The sequence below is a fragment of the Oncorhynchus tshawytscha genome, linkage group LG10, assembly GCF_018296145.1.
Source record: "Oncorhynchus tshawytscha isolate Ot180627B linkage group LG10, Otsh_v2.0, whole genome shotgun sequence".
Taxonomy (NCBI): Eukaryota; Metazoa; Chordata; class Actinopteri; order Salmoniformes; family Salmonidae; genus Oncorhynchus; species Oncorhynchus tshawytscha.
In genome coordinates, this window is record NC_056438.1 from 18942903 (window position 1) to 18955446 (window position 12544).

Genomic DNA, 12544 nt, shown 5'->3' on the forward strand with positions numbered 1-12544 from the left:
TTTATAGCTACCTGCCCTATTAGGAAACCCTTGTCTCTAGTGGGTACCAGTACTATGGTGAGTCAGACTGGGAGTTCCCTAATTCCCATCACCCGCACACCCCTTTTTGCTCTTGTGCTGTGGGGAGACCAATCTAAGTCTCTCCGAGTGCTCATTGACTCTGGGGCTGATGAAAATCTTATGGATGCCACGATAGCTTCGGAGCTTGGTATTCCTACTCAGCCTCTCTCTGTGCCCATGGATACTAGGACACTGGACGGTCTCTCTATAGGGGAAGTCACCAATAGTACTGTGCCCGTTCAATTACAGGTTTCTGGTGTTACGTTCCCCAGTTCCTATGTTGTAGTTTGTGTATTTGTGAGTGTGTTTCAGGAAATGGCTTCTGATATTCTCCCCAAGCAGCTGATTGGTCGGCCCCAATTGATGATTGGAGAGCTGACCCCGCCCCCTCGTCAGGACACAACTGTCTTCAATCACAGACTCCTTCTGAAGCAATATAAGCCAGTGTTCTGTTGCTCAAGAGAGCACCAGATGATTGCTGAGAGAGGGAGATGATTTCTGAGAGAAGGCTGAGGGTTATACTCTGTACAATGAGAACAGTCTGTACAGCAGATACTGTCAGTTGAGAATTATTAGTATCTTTCATACGAATCCCAACCTTGTGACCCATTCCATACATCTGTTGTTTGTCATGAACATTCAGGATGGTATGTTTGCTATAAAATATCTGTGTATTCTTAGTGTCGGGGCTCCCAACGAATCACCTAAGGGTGGTCCGTCGGCCAGCCATCATCATTATTGCAAAGCACTCACATCATTTAAGTAAATAAAGATTTAGTTTAAGTAAAACTCTGACTTGTGTGATTAGTTTGTGTCTCCTCATTTGATAATACAGAACATTTCTATGACACTCTTAATTTACAGCATTTCTCTTACTCAACATTATTTGCAAAAGTTGCCCAATTAAGCAGGAGGGGTGGGGGAAACGCCTTGTCGTGCAAGGTGTTCAAGTTCAGAACGGCTCTCAGTCAAAACTGATAAAGCTCTGTGAAGCGCAGAGCAAGAGCTCTGATGTCATGTAAAGTTGAAGTCGGAAGTTTACATACACTTAGGTTGAAGTCATTAAAACTCGTTTTTCAACCACTCCACAAATTTCTTACTAACAAACTATAGTTTTGGCAAGTCGGTTAGGACATCTACTTTGTGCATGACACAAGTAATTTTTCCAACAATTGTTTACAGACAGATTATTTCAATTATAATTCACTGTATCACAATTCCAGTGGTCAGAAGTTTACATACACTAAGTTGACTGTGCCTTTAAACAGCTTGGAAAATATCAAAATTATGTATGGCTTTAGAAGCTTCTGATAGGCTAATTGACATGATTTCAGTCAATTGGAGGTGTACCTGTGGATGTATTTCAAGGCCTACCTTCCAACTCAGAGTCTCTTTGATTGACATCATGGGAAAATGACCTCAGCCAAGACCTCAGAAAACAAATTGTAGACCTCCAAAATCAAATCAAAATAAATGTATTTATATAGCCCTTCTTACATCAGCTGATATCTCAAAGTGCTGTACAGAAACCCAGCCTAAAACCCCAAAAAGCAAGCAATGCACGTGTAGAAGCACGGTGGCTCTGAAAAACTCCCCAGAAAGGCCAAAACCTAGGAAGAAACCTAGAGAGGTACCAGGCTATGAGGGGTGGCCAGTCCTCTTCTGGCTTTGCCGGGTGCAGATTATAACAGAACATGGCCAAGATGTTCAAATGTTCATAAATGACCAGCATGGTCAAATAATAATAATCACAGTCGAGGGTGCTGCAAGTCAGCCCCTCAGGAGTAAATGTCAATTGGCTTTTCATAGCCGATCATTAAGAGTATCTCTACCGCTCCTGCTGTCTCTAGAGAGTTGAAAACAGCAGGTCTGGGACAGGTAGCACGTCGGGTGAACAGGTCAGGATTCCATAGCCGCAGGCAGAACAGTTGAAACTGGAGCAGCAGCACGGCCAGGTGGACTGGGGACAGCAAGGAGTCATCATGCCAGGTAGTCCTGAGGCATGGTCCTAGGGCTCAGCTCCTCCGAGAGAGAGAAAGAAAGATAGAAAGAGAGAATTAGAGAGAGCATACTTAAATTCACACAGGACACCGGATAAGACAGGAGAAGTACTGCAGATATAACAAACTGAACCTTCCTGAGACAAGGCCGAGTATAGCTCACAAAGATCTCCGCCACGGCACAACCCAATGGGGGGCGCCAACCCAGACAGGAAGATCACGTCCGTGACTCAACCCACTCAAGTGACGCACCCCTCCTAGGGACGGCATGAAAGAGCACCAGTAAGCCAGTGACTCAGCCCCTGTAATAGGGTTAGAGGCAGAGAATCCCAGTGGAGAGAGGGGAACCGGCCAGGCAGAGACAGCAAGGGCGGTTCTTGCTCCAGAGCCTTTCCGTTCACCTTCACATTCCTGGACCAGACTACACTCAATCATATGACCCACTGAAGAGATGAGTCTTCAGTAAAGACTTAAAGGTTGAGACCGAGTCTGCGTCTCTCACATGGGTAGGCAGACCATTCCATAGAAATTGAGCTCTATAGGAGAATGCCCTGCCTCCAGCTGTTTGCTTAGAAATTCTAGGAACAATTCTGGTTCATCCTTGGGAGCAATTTCCAAACGCCTGAAGGATTTATGTACTTTTATTATTTTTTCACCTTTATTTAACCAGATAGGCCAGTTGAGAACAAGTTCTCATTTACAACTGTGACCTGGCCGAGATAAAGCAAAGCAGTGCAACACAAACAACAACAGAAATACTTACAATTTAGCAATTAAACACTGGAGTGATAGATGTGCAGAAGATGAATGTGCAAGTAGAGATATTGGGTGCAAAGGAGCAAAAACAAATAACAGTATGGGGATGAGGTAGTTGAATGGGCTATTTTCAGATGGGCTATGTACAGGTGCAGTGATCTGTGAGCTGCTCTGACAACTGATGCTTAAAGTTAGTGAGGGAGATATGAGTCTCCAGCTTCAGTGATTTTTGCAATTCATTCCAGTCATTGGCAGCAGAGAACTGGAAGGAAAGGCAGCCAAAGGAGGAATTGGCTTTGGGGGTGATCAGTGAAATATACCTGCTGGAGCACGTGCTACGGGTGGGTATACCAGGTTACTACATACCCCCTTTTAAAGCTAATAATAACACTTAATTCCTTTCTGAGCTATGTTATTTTCATATTTACATTTTTTCAAACATGATCTCCTTTAGTATCTGAAAAAGTCTGGTGGACGTCTCTCTCTAATAGAGCGTCTCAGAGGTGGTGTAGCTGGTGCCACCAGATCTTCACCCCTTGATGGTGAAACAAAGTCCTTTTGTGGAGACTTCACAGGAGGAGGTTGTCCCCGACTGGTGGTCTCAGGAAGTTGAGCATTGTTGGTCTCAGGTGATTTGTCCAACTGCAACTCTGGGGAACATTCCAATGTCCTGTCCTGCTCGTTTAAGCATTGATACAGATCCCCGGATGGAACTGGAATTCTAGCTCGGATCTGATCCATGTGTCTCCTTAGTCTTTGTCCACTTCCGATGATCACAGTTTAAGATACTGGTCCTGAGCAATCCTCAATGGTAGCTGGAATCCGTTTAGGACCAAACCCATAGTTTCTTGTATAGACATCATCTCCAAGTGAGAAACTTCTGAGTTTGGCTCGGTTGTCATGATTACATTTTTGATTCCATTGCCTTTGTTATATTTTCACTTTCAGATCTGATGAGATCCAAGGTTGACCTTAACCTCCTTGACATCAACATTTCTGCAGGTGACAATCCAGTTGTAGCTTGAGGAGTAATCCTGTAGGTAAACAAGAATCCTGACACCATTGTTTCAATCATCGGCCCTTGCATCTTCCTCATCCCCTCCTTCAAGGTCTGAGCTGCACGTTCTGCTAATCCGTTTGAAGATGGGTGAAAAGGGGCCCACGTTACATGCTGAATTCCGTTTTTGTTTCATAAAACTTGTGAATGTCAAGCAGTGAATGTAGTAAGGCATGATCTGAGGCTCGGTCACTGTAGGCCATCCTTTCAGGAAAAATTCATGCACTTGTGATAATGTCACATCCTTTGAAGTCCATTGCCTGATTTGTGCTGTGTTCACCGGTGCATCATCCAACACATTGATCATCAAAAACTGGTAATTTTCTTCTTCCTGAATGATGATTCATTCAGGGCAGCCTACTCAGAGCATCAGCATTCCCATGGTATCTACCTGGTTTGTACATTATTCTGTACTCGTAGGCCCTGAGCCACACGGCCCATCGTTGAACTCTTGGAGAGACCATTTGTGGTACTGGCTTTTGTTCATGGAACAGAGAGATCAGAGGCTTATGATCGGTCATAATAGAGAATGTTCTCCCGTATAAGAACTTGTGGAATCTCTGTATTCCGAATATGGCAGCCAGTCCTTCCATGTCCAGCTGAGAGTACTTTTTCTCTGCTGGCGACAACGTTCTTGACATGAACCCGATAGGTTTCTCTGCACCATTCTCCATCCGGTGGGAAAGCACCGCCCCCACACCATACGATGAGGCATCATGCGATAAGATGAGATCTCTGTCTGCTGAGTAGTGCACTAGCACTTCAGCTGATTGCAGTAACACCTTTGACTTTGCAAAAGCTTCTTCCTGTCTTTCTGACCATTTCCAGGCCACATGCTTCCTTAACAGTTGATGTAGATGAGCTTAGAGGGTAGGGAGGAAGCAATTATAATAATTCAGTAAGCCTAGATAGGCTTTCAGCTCTGTAACGTTTGTCGGGGCTGGAGCTTCCACAACAGCCCTCACTTTAGCTTTGACAGTGTGTAACCCCTTGGCATCCACCTTTTGACCCAGGTACTGCACTTCATCAGCTAACAGTGTACACTTGCTCCTCTTCAGCCAGAGACCGGCGTCCTCCATCCTCCTCAAAACTTCACCCAAGTTTCTGAGATGTTCCTCCTTCGTGACTCCTATGACAAGAATGTTGTCGAGGTAAACCGCTACCTTGGGTATCCCCTGCAGAACTCCCTCCATGGTTCTTTGGAAGATAGCTGCTGCAGGAAACACCCTGAAAGGTAAGCGTTTATAGGTAAACATCCCTCTATGGGTGTTTATGGTCAGGTACTTCTGTGAAGCTTTATCCATTAGCACTTCCTGATATGCATGACTCATGTCCAGTTTTGTGAACTGTTGCCCTCCGGTTAACGTTGAAAGCAAATCCTCCACTTTGGGTATGGGGTACTGCTCCCGAGAGGAAACTCTATTTACAGTCAGTTTATAGTCACCGCATAATCTGATTGAACCATCTGGTTTTAGTATGGGAACAACTGGTGCTGCCCACTCTTATACTCTGAAAAGAGTATGTTAATTTCCACATCCACTTTATGCTCCATGGCATATGGAACTGATCTTGGCCTATAGAATCTGGGAGTAGCATCAGCAGCAACATGAATGGTAGCTGGGACCCCTTTTAATATTCCTAGCTCTTCTTTGAAAACACACTCATGCTTTGAAAGCACCTGCTGCAGTGTCAATGTCTCTGTGGTGACATGTTTGATTTAATCCCAGTTCAATTTTATTTCCTCCAACCACCCTCTCTCTAGTAAGCCGGGGCCAGTACCTTCCACTACTAAAAGAGCCACTTTTCTTTTGTCCTTGATATTACACTTGAACATCAGCAACTCCAATCACAGTGATCTTCTCCCCTGTGTACATTTTGAGTTTAATGGGGGTGTCTCTCAGTTTAGGCACTTCAACGTTTTTCCACTTCCTATAGAATTGGGACCAGTTCATCAACGTGACACTATATCCTGTGTCTATTTCAAAAGGTACCTTAAATCCATTTATTTCCATTTCCACAATGAAAGGCGTCACCTTTTTCATATTCACCGCCTGTACAATGTACATTGAGAATGCTTGCTCTGTGTCTGCGCACTCATTTTCACTTTCTATCACTTGATTAGAACGGTAGCTAGAGCTTCTAGAGGTATTCGGTTTCCTGTCCATTCTCTTTTCTGCAGCCTGTGGCTTTTCATGTTTGAATTTGCAGTCAAACGCTGTGTGTTTGCCTTTGCAACAATAACAGTCTATATTGGCTGTTGCCACACGGCTTTCCGTTCTTTGAAATGCAATGAGCTCAGAGCTGGTCTCCTTCACTGTATGACACGCAGTTGCGCCCCTTGCCTGCAAATCCAGTGCATTTCTATTCGCGGACTCCATGGCTTGGGCCAGTTTGAGTGCATTCTCAAAAGTGAGATTAGGCTCTAATAACAAGCGTATATGTATCCTGTGTCACGTTCTGACCTTAGTTCCTTTGTTTTGTCTTTGTTTTAGTATGGTCAGTGTGTGAGTTGGGTGGGTTGTCTATGTTCCTTTTTCTATGTTTTGGATTTTCTGTGTTTGGCCTGCTATGGTTCTCAATCAGAGGCAGCTGTCAATCGTTGTCCTTGATTGAGAACCATACTTAGGTAGCCTGGTTTCACTTTTGAGGTGTGGGTGATTGAGTTGTGGGTCTGTTTCGATTTTCATTTGTTCATTCACGTTGTTATTTTGTATTTTTGTAGTGTTCCGTTTTATATATTAAAATGGACATTTACCAAAATGCACATTGGTCCGACATCTATTACTCCTCGTCAGAAGAAGAGGACAATCGTTACAGAATCACACACCACCAAAGGACCAAGCAGCGTGGTAACGGGCAGCAGCAGCGATCTCAGGACTCCTGGACATGGGAGGAGATTCTGGATGGCAAGGGACCCTGGGCACAGGCTGGAGAGTATTGTCGCCCCAAGGCAGAGCTGGAGGCAGCGAAAGCCGAGTTGTGGTGGTATGAGGAGGCAGCACGGCAGCGTGGTTGGAATCCCGAAAATGTATTGGGGGGGACACCGGGAGTATAGCGAAGTCAGGTAGGAGACCTGCGCCAACTCCCCGTGTTTACCGTGGAGAGAGGGGGACCGGGCAGGCACCGTGTTATGCCGTGAGGCGCACGGTGTCCCCGGTGTGCAGGCATAGCCCGGTGCGATACATAGCAGCGCCTCGTATCGGCCGGGGTACATGGCACCAGCCCTACGCATGGTGTCCCCGGTTCGCCAGCACAGGCCAGTGCGGGCTAATCCACCTCGCCGCACTGGCCTGGCTACGGGGAGCATTCAGCCAGGTAGGGTTGGGCAGGCTCGGTGCTTGAGACCTCCAGTGCGCCTTCACGGTCCGGTCTATCCGGTGCCTCCTACACGCACCAGCCCTCCGGTGGCAGCCCCCCGCTCCAGGCTGTCTCTCCGTCTCCTCCCTACAGGTGCTCCCGTCTGTCCTGAGCTGCCAGAGCCGCCCGTCTGTCCTGAGCTGCCAGAGCCGCCCGTCTGTCCTGAGCTGCCAGAGCCGCCCGTCTGTCCTGAGCTGCCAGAGCCCCGCCTGTCCTGTCTGCCAGAGCTGTCCTGAGCTGCCAGAGCCGCCCGTCTGTCCTGAGCTGCCAGAGCCGCCCGTCTGTCCTGAGCTGCCAGAGCCGCCCGTCAGTCCTGAACTGCCAGAGCCGCCCGTCAGTCAGGAGCTGCCAGAGCCGCCCGTCAGTCAGGAGCTGCCAGAGCCGCCCTTCAGCCAGGAGCTGCCAGAGCCGACCGTCAGCCAGGAGCTGCCAGAATCGCCCGTCACTCCGGAGCTGCCGGAGTCTCCGCCTGTCCGGTGCTGCCGGAATCTCCCGTCCGTCCGGTGCTGCCGGAATCTCCCGTCCGTCCAGTGCTGCCGGAATCTCCCGTCCATTCGGGACCCGGGGCTAGGGACCCCAGTCCGAGGTCGGCTGCGAGGGTCACCGCTCTAAAGAGGCCACGGAAGCAGGTGAAGAGGCGGACAAAAACTATGGTGGAGTGGGGTCCACGTCCCGCGCCAGAGCCGCCACCGTGGACAGATGCCCACCCAGACCCTCCCCTATAGGTTCAGGTTTTGCGGCCGGAGTCCGCACCTTTGGGGGGGTACCCAAGGTCCGGGAGTGGGACGATCCAGACGGTTACGGTAGAATGCCTGAATCATCTCTGGGTCGAGGATGTCCTGGATGGGAACTCAGGACCGGTCATAACCTTCCCAGTCCACTAGATAGTGGATGCGACCTCTCAAGCATTTGGAATCAAGGATGGCCTGAAAGGCGTAGGCAGGTTCCCCTCCAATATCCCACGGTGGGGGCCAACTGGGGGTTGAGACTGGAGGATGAAGAGGACTGTAGGTGATCGGTTTTAACAGAGACACATGGAAGGACGGGGAGATTTTAAACTAACAGGGTAACTGGAGGCGGTACGTGACAAGGTTGATGTGATGGGTTATCTTGAAGGGACCAATGAAGCGAGGACAGAACTTTTTTCAGGGGAGGTGGATATCTCTGGTAGAGAGCCACACGCTGTCCGGGGTGAAGGAGTAGCATAGGTCGGCGGCGTCTGTCGGCAAAGCGTTTCTTGGTATTAGAGGCTTCCTGCAGATGCTGGTGAGCGGTCTCGCATACCCGCTCACTATGCCGAAAACCAGTCGTCGACAGCTGGGACAGCACCAGGCTCCGCCTCCCAGGGAAAAACGGGGGGTTGGTAACCAAGTACACACTGAAACGGAGTAAGGCGGAGGGATGAATGCATGAGTGAGTTCTGAGCGTATTCGGCTCAGGCCATATATCGACTCCAGTCGTGTGGAGAGGCAGAACATTGTTAGGCGAGGAAGTAGTTCTAGGTTCAGGCGTCCCGTCTGGCCATTGGACTGTGATGGTAGCCGGAGGAGAGACTGAGGGCGACCCCAGTTGGTCACAGACGGCTCGCCACACCAGGGAGACAAACTGGGCCCGCGGTCAGAGACGATGTCCTCCGGAATCCCATACAGACGGAACACCTGCTGGAACATACCTAACGCCATGGAATTGAATGAGTGTAAGTGAGGAAGAGGAACCAGACACACTTTTGAAAAACGGTCCACTATGACAAGGATGGCGGTGTTACCAGAGGATTCAGGAAGGTCTGTGATGAAGTCAACAGGATCTGTGGGACCAGGGTCTGTGAGCGATTAGCTAAGGAAGAAGTTTACCGGAAGGGAGATGAAGAGGGCTTTTGTTTTGGGCGCGGACTGGACAGGAGAGTACATAATCCCTTACGTCGGATGCCAGTGAGGACCACCAGAACTTACGGGCTAGAAGTTTGGTGGTTTGTGTAATGCCCCGATGTCCTGACTCCAAGGACATCAGTTGGAGTCTAACAGCTGCTGGTACGTCGCCTTCGTCGCCTTCACGTATACGGACAAGGTTATATGCACTTCGCAGGTCAAGTTTTTTATAGATATTGGCGGGGGCCTCTTGTTCAAGGGTCGCTGGGATCAGAGGAAGAGGGGAAACGGTTCTTGACCGTGACATTCAGAGAACGGTAATAAATACATGGACTGAGACCACCGTCCTTTTCTCCAACAACGAAGAAGAAGCTGGACGCAGCCGGGGAAGAAGGAAGAATGAAACCGTTTGAGTGCTTCATCAATTTGGTTCTCCATTGCCTCATTTTCCGGCATAGATAAGGGGTAAACACGGCCCTTCGGTGGGGACACTCCAGGGAGTAAGTCAATAGCACAGTCCTCTGGGCGATGTGGTGGCAGAATGGAAGCCTTGATTTTGCTGAAGAAATTTCTGTACATGGGCATATTCAGATGGTATGGTGGGTGGCACTGCAGGGGCAGAGTCCTCAATGGACTCAGAGTCCTCAAAGGCAGTCCTCAATGTCAAGCTCTTGTAAAACTACCTGCTGCTCCCGACTCTATCAAGCCCTCTACGTACTTAGTAACCCCCTTCACGGTTATCAATACTGGGATGGAGAATTGCTTCTGGGAGATATTTAGAAATAAGGACATGCCTACCAGCATGGCAGCAGAGGAACCCTTCTCATCTCTCTGTGGGGTGTGAACAAGGCAATGGCTGAGTAGATGATCTTTCCCTCCACAAAGGCAGAGCCTTTGACGTTTGATACACGGGAGAGGAGCATGGCCCAACTGCATGGGCTCTGGAAGACTTGGACGGGATGACAAAATCATGGAAAGAGAAGGTTTCGGGTTCCTGGTTGGCAGAGTTCTTCGGCGGTCAGCAATAAGGTGGTCGTGGAGATGGACATATGAATGTATTGATTTAAATCCTGAAGTTCACCTCTACAGGCCAGCTCCACCTGAAATTCCCTGTTGAGCCCTCTTCGGTAGACAGTAAGTAAAGCAGCCTCACTTCATCCATTCCCTGCAGCCCTGGTGCGGAACTTGACGGCATACTCGGCAGCTGAATTGCGTCCTTGTTGAAGTTATATGAGGAGGTCTCCTATTGGACGACCGGAAGGAGAGTGACCGAATACCTCTTTGAAGAGGTTGTGGAAATGGTTCTCGGATCCAAGTTCTGTTGGCAGTCCATATGGCGGTGGCCCAATCCAGGGCTTTGCCTGTGAGTAGAGACAACAAAATCCACCCTGCTCTTCTCTGTGGCGAAGTTTGTGGGGTTGTGCTCAATGTATTTGCTGCATTGCATCAGAAATCCCTGACATTTCTCAGTTGAAAAGTCATATTTTCCAGGCATGGATATGAATGAAGGAGGGCTATGGGTTAATATACCTGGCATCGGAGGAGTAGGGATAGATATATTTTATGTGTGGTATGATTGCTAGTTAGCCTTTTACAGACACCCCCCAGGTCATTTCGATCTGTCCCTAATGTGAAATTAACTGGAATTAATCCATAAACACTACAGCTGACAGACTTTGAGTTCATTTTTAATTAGGGCTACAGTTGCATAGGGCACGACTACATGATGCAACCTGCATAAAGCAAGCTCAGCCCTGTGAGTTTTATTGTCCAATCACGTTGCTGTCTGTGTATAGCGAACCCCTTCTTTAAAATATAATTCATATGAACAAGTCAAATCAAATCAAATTTTATTTGTCACATACACATGGTTAGCAGATGTTAATGCGAGTGTAGCGAAATGCTTGTGCTTCTAGTTCCGACAATGCAGTAATAACCAACAAGATGTTTGTTTCTGTCGGCGCGATGCGTGGAGAAACCCGCTGGCTGCACCGCCTCCGATAGCGTCTCTCCAGTGAGCCATGTTTCCGTGAAGCAAAGAACGTTACAGTCTCTGATGTCCCTCTGGAATGCTACCCTTGCTCGGATTTCATCAACCTTGTTGTCAAGAGACTGGACATTGGCGAGAAGAATGCTAGGGAGTGGTGCACGATGTGCCCGTCTCCGGAGTCTGACCAGAAGACCGCCTCTTTCCCCTCTTTTTCGGAGTCGTCTTTTTGGGTCGCTGCATGGGAACCATTCCGTTGTCCTGTTTGAAAGGCAGAACACAGGATCCACGTCGCGAAAAACATATTCTTGGTCGTACTGATGGTGAGTTGACGCTGATCTTATATTCAGTAGTTCTTCTCGACTGTATGTAATGAAACCTAAGATGACCTGGGGTACTAATGTAAGAAATAACACGTAAAAAAAAACACTGCATAGTTTCCTAGGAACGCGAAGCGAGGCGGCCATCTCTGTCGGCGCCGGAAGTAGTGTACAAAGTACAAGGTTGCTGCAGTTTGACAAGGCTGTCATCCTCCCCAAGGCCAGGAGTTTTTCCAACAGTTTTTTAAAACCGTGTGACCTGATTATAAAAACTCTAGTCCCATCATAGCCCATATTAAACCTGTTTGGCAATGAGTAAATTACAAGTCTTGTGAACAGAAACTTGAACAATGTGAACATTCTGTGCAACTTTCGCCATGTGTTTACTGTGAACATAGCACTGTATCCCACTTTAAAGTTCAAATTGTGTGGCCAAGTATAGGCTACCGTGGCTTTTTGAGGATAGTATCAGAGAGGCCTACCAACAAAACCAATGGAGCAAATGCATCCATTAACATTTTCACATGCCATGGAAATTAGCCTGAATGAATAACTAAACTTGGCCCTTTGGGTTGTTTCAGTTTTGGGCGCGAACCAGGGACCCTCTGCACACATCAACAACAGTCAACCACGAAGCATCGTTACCCATCGCTCCACAAAAGCCGCGGCCCTTGCAGAGCAAGGAGAACTACTACTTCAAGGTCTCAGAGCAAGTGACGTCACCGATTGAAATGCTATTTAGCGCGAACACCGCTAACTAGCTAGCCATTTCACATCCGTTACATAACCACACAGAATTAACCCGCTAACCACTCGGAGTTAATGCATAAAAAATAGATAATATGGCAAATGCAGCTTGTGGAAATAGCTATTGGTTTCTATGATGTTCAATGTAGGCCAAATGTTAGTTATTAATTGAACAATCAAAAAGTAAAAACATGTCAGAATAAGCTCCACTGCACCAGTAATGCTTTTTCAACTATGTGTTTTCAGTCTTCTCATCTGCCATGTTATAGGAATGACCAAGAACAAGTTAGAAACACACATAGCTAGGCCTATAGCATATAGCTGAATAAAAATAAGAAAGTGAAAGCATCTAGCTTTTACAAAACACACCCATGGGCTACATTTGGTCGGACAAT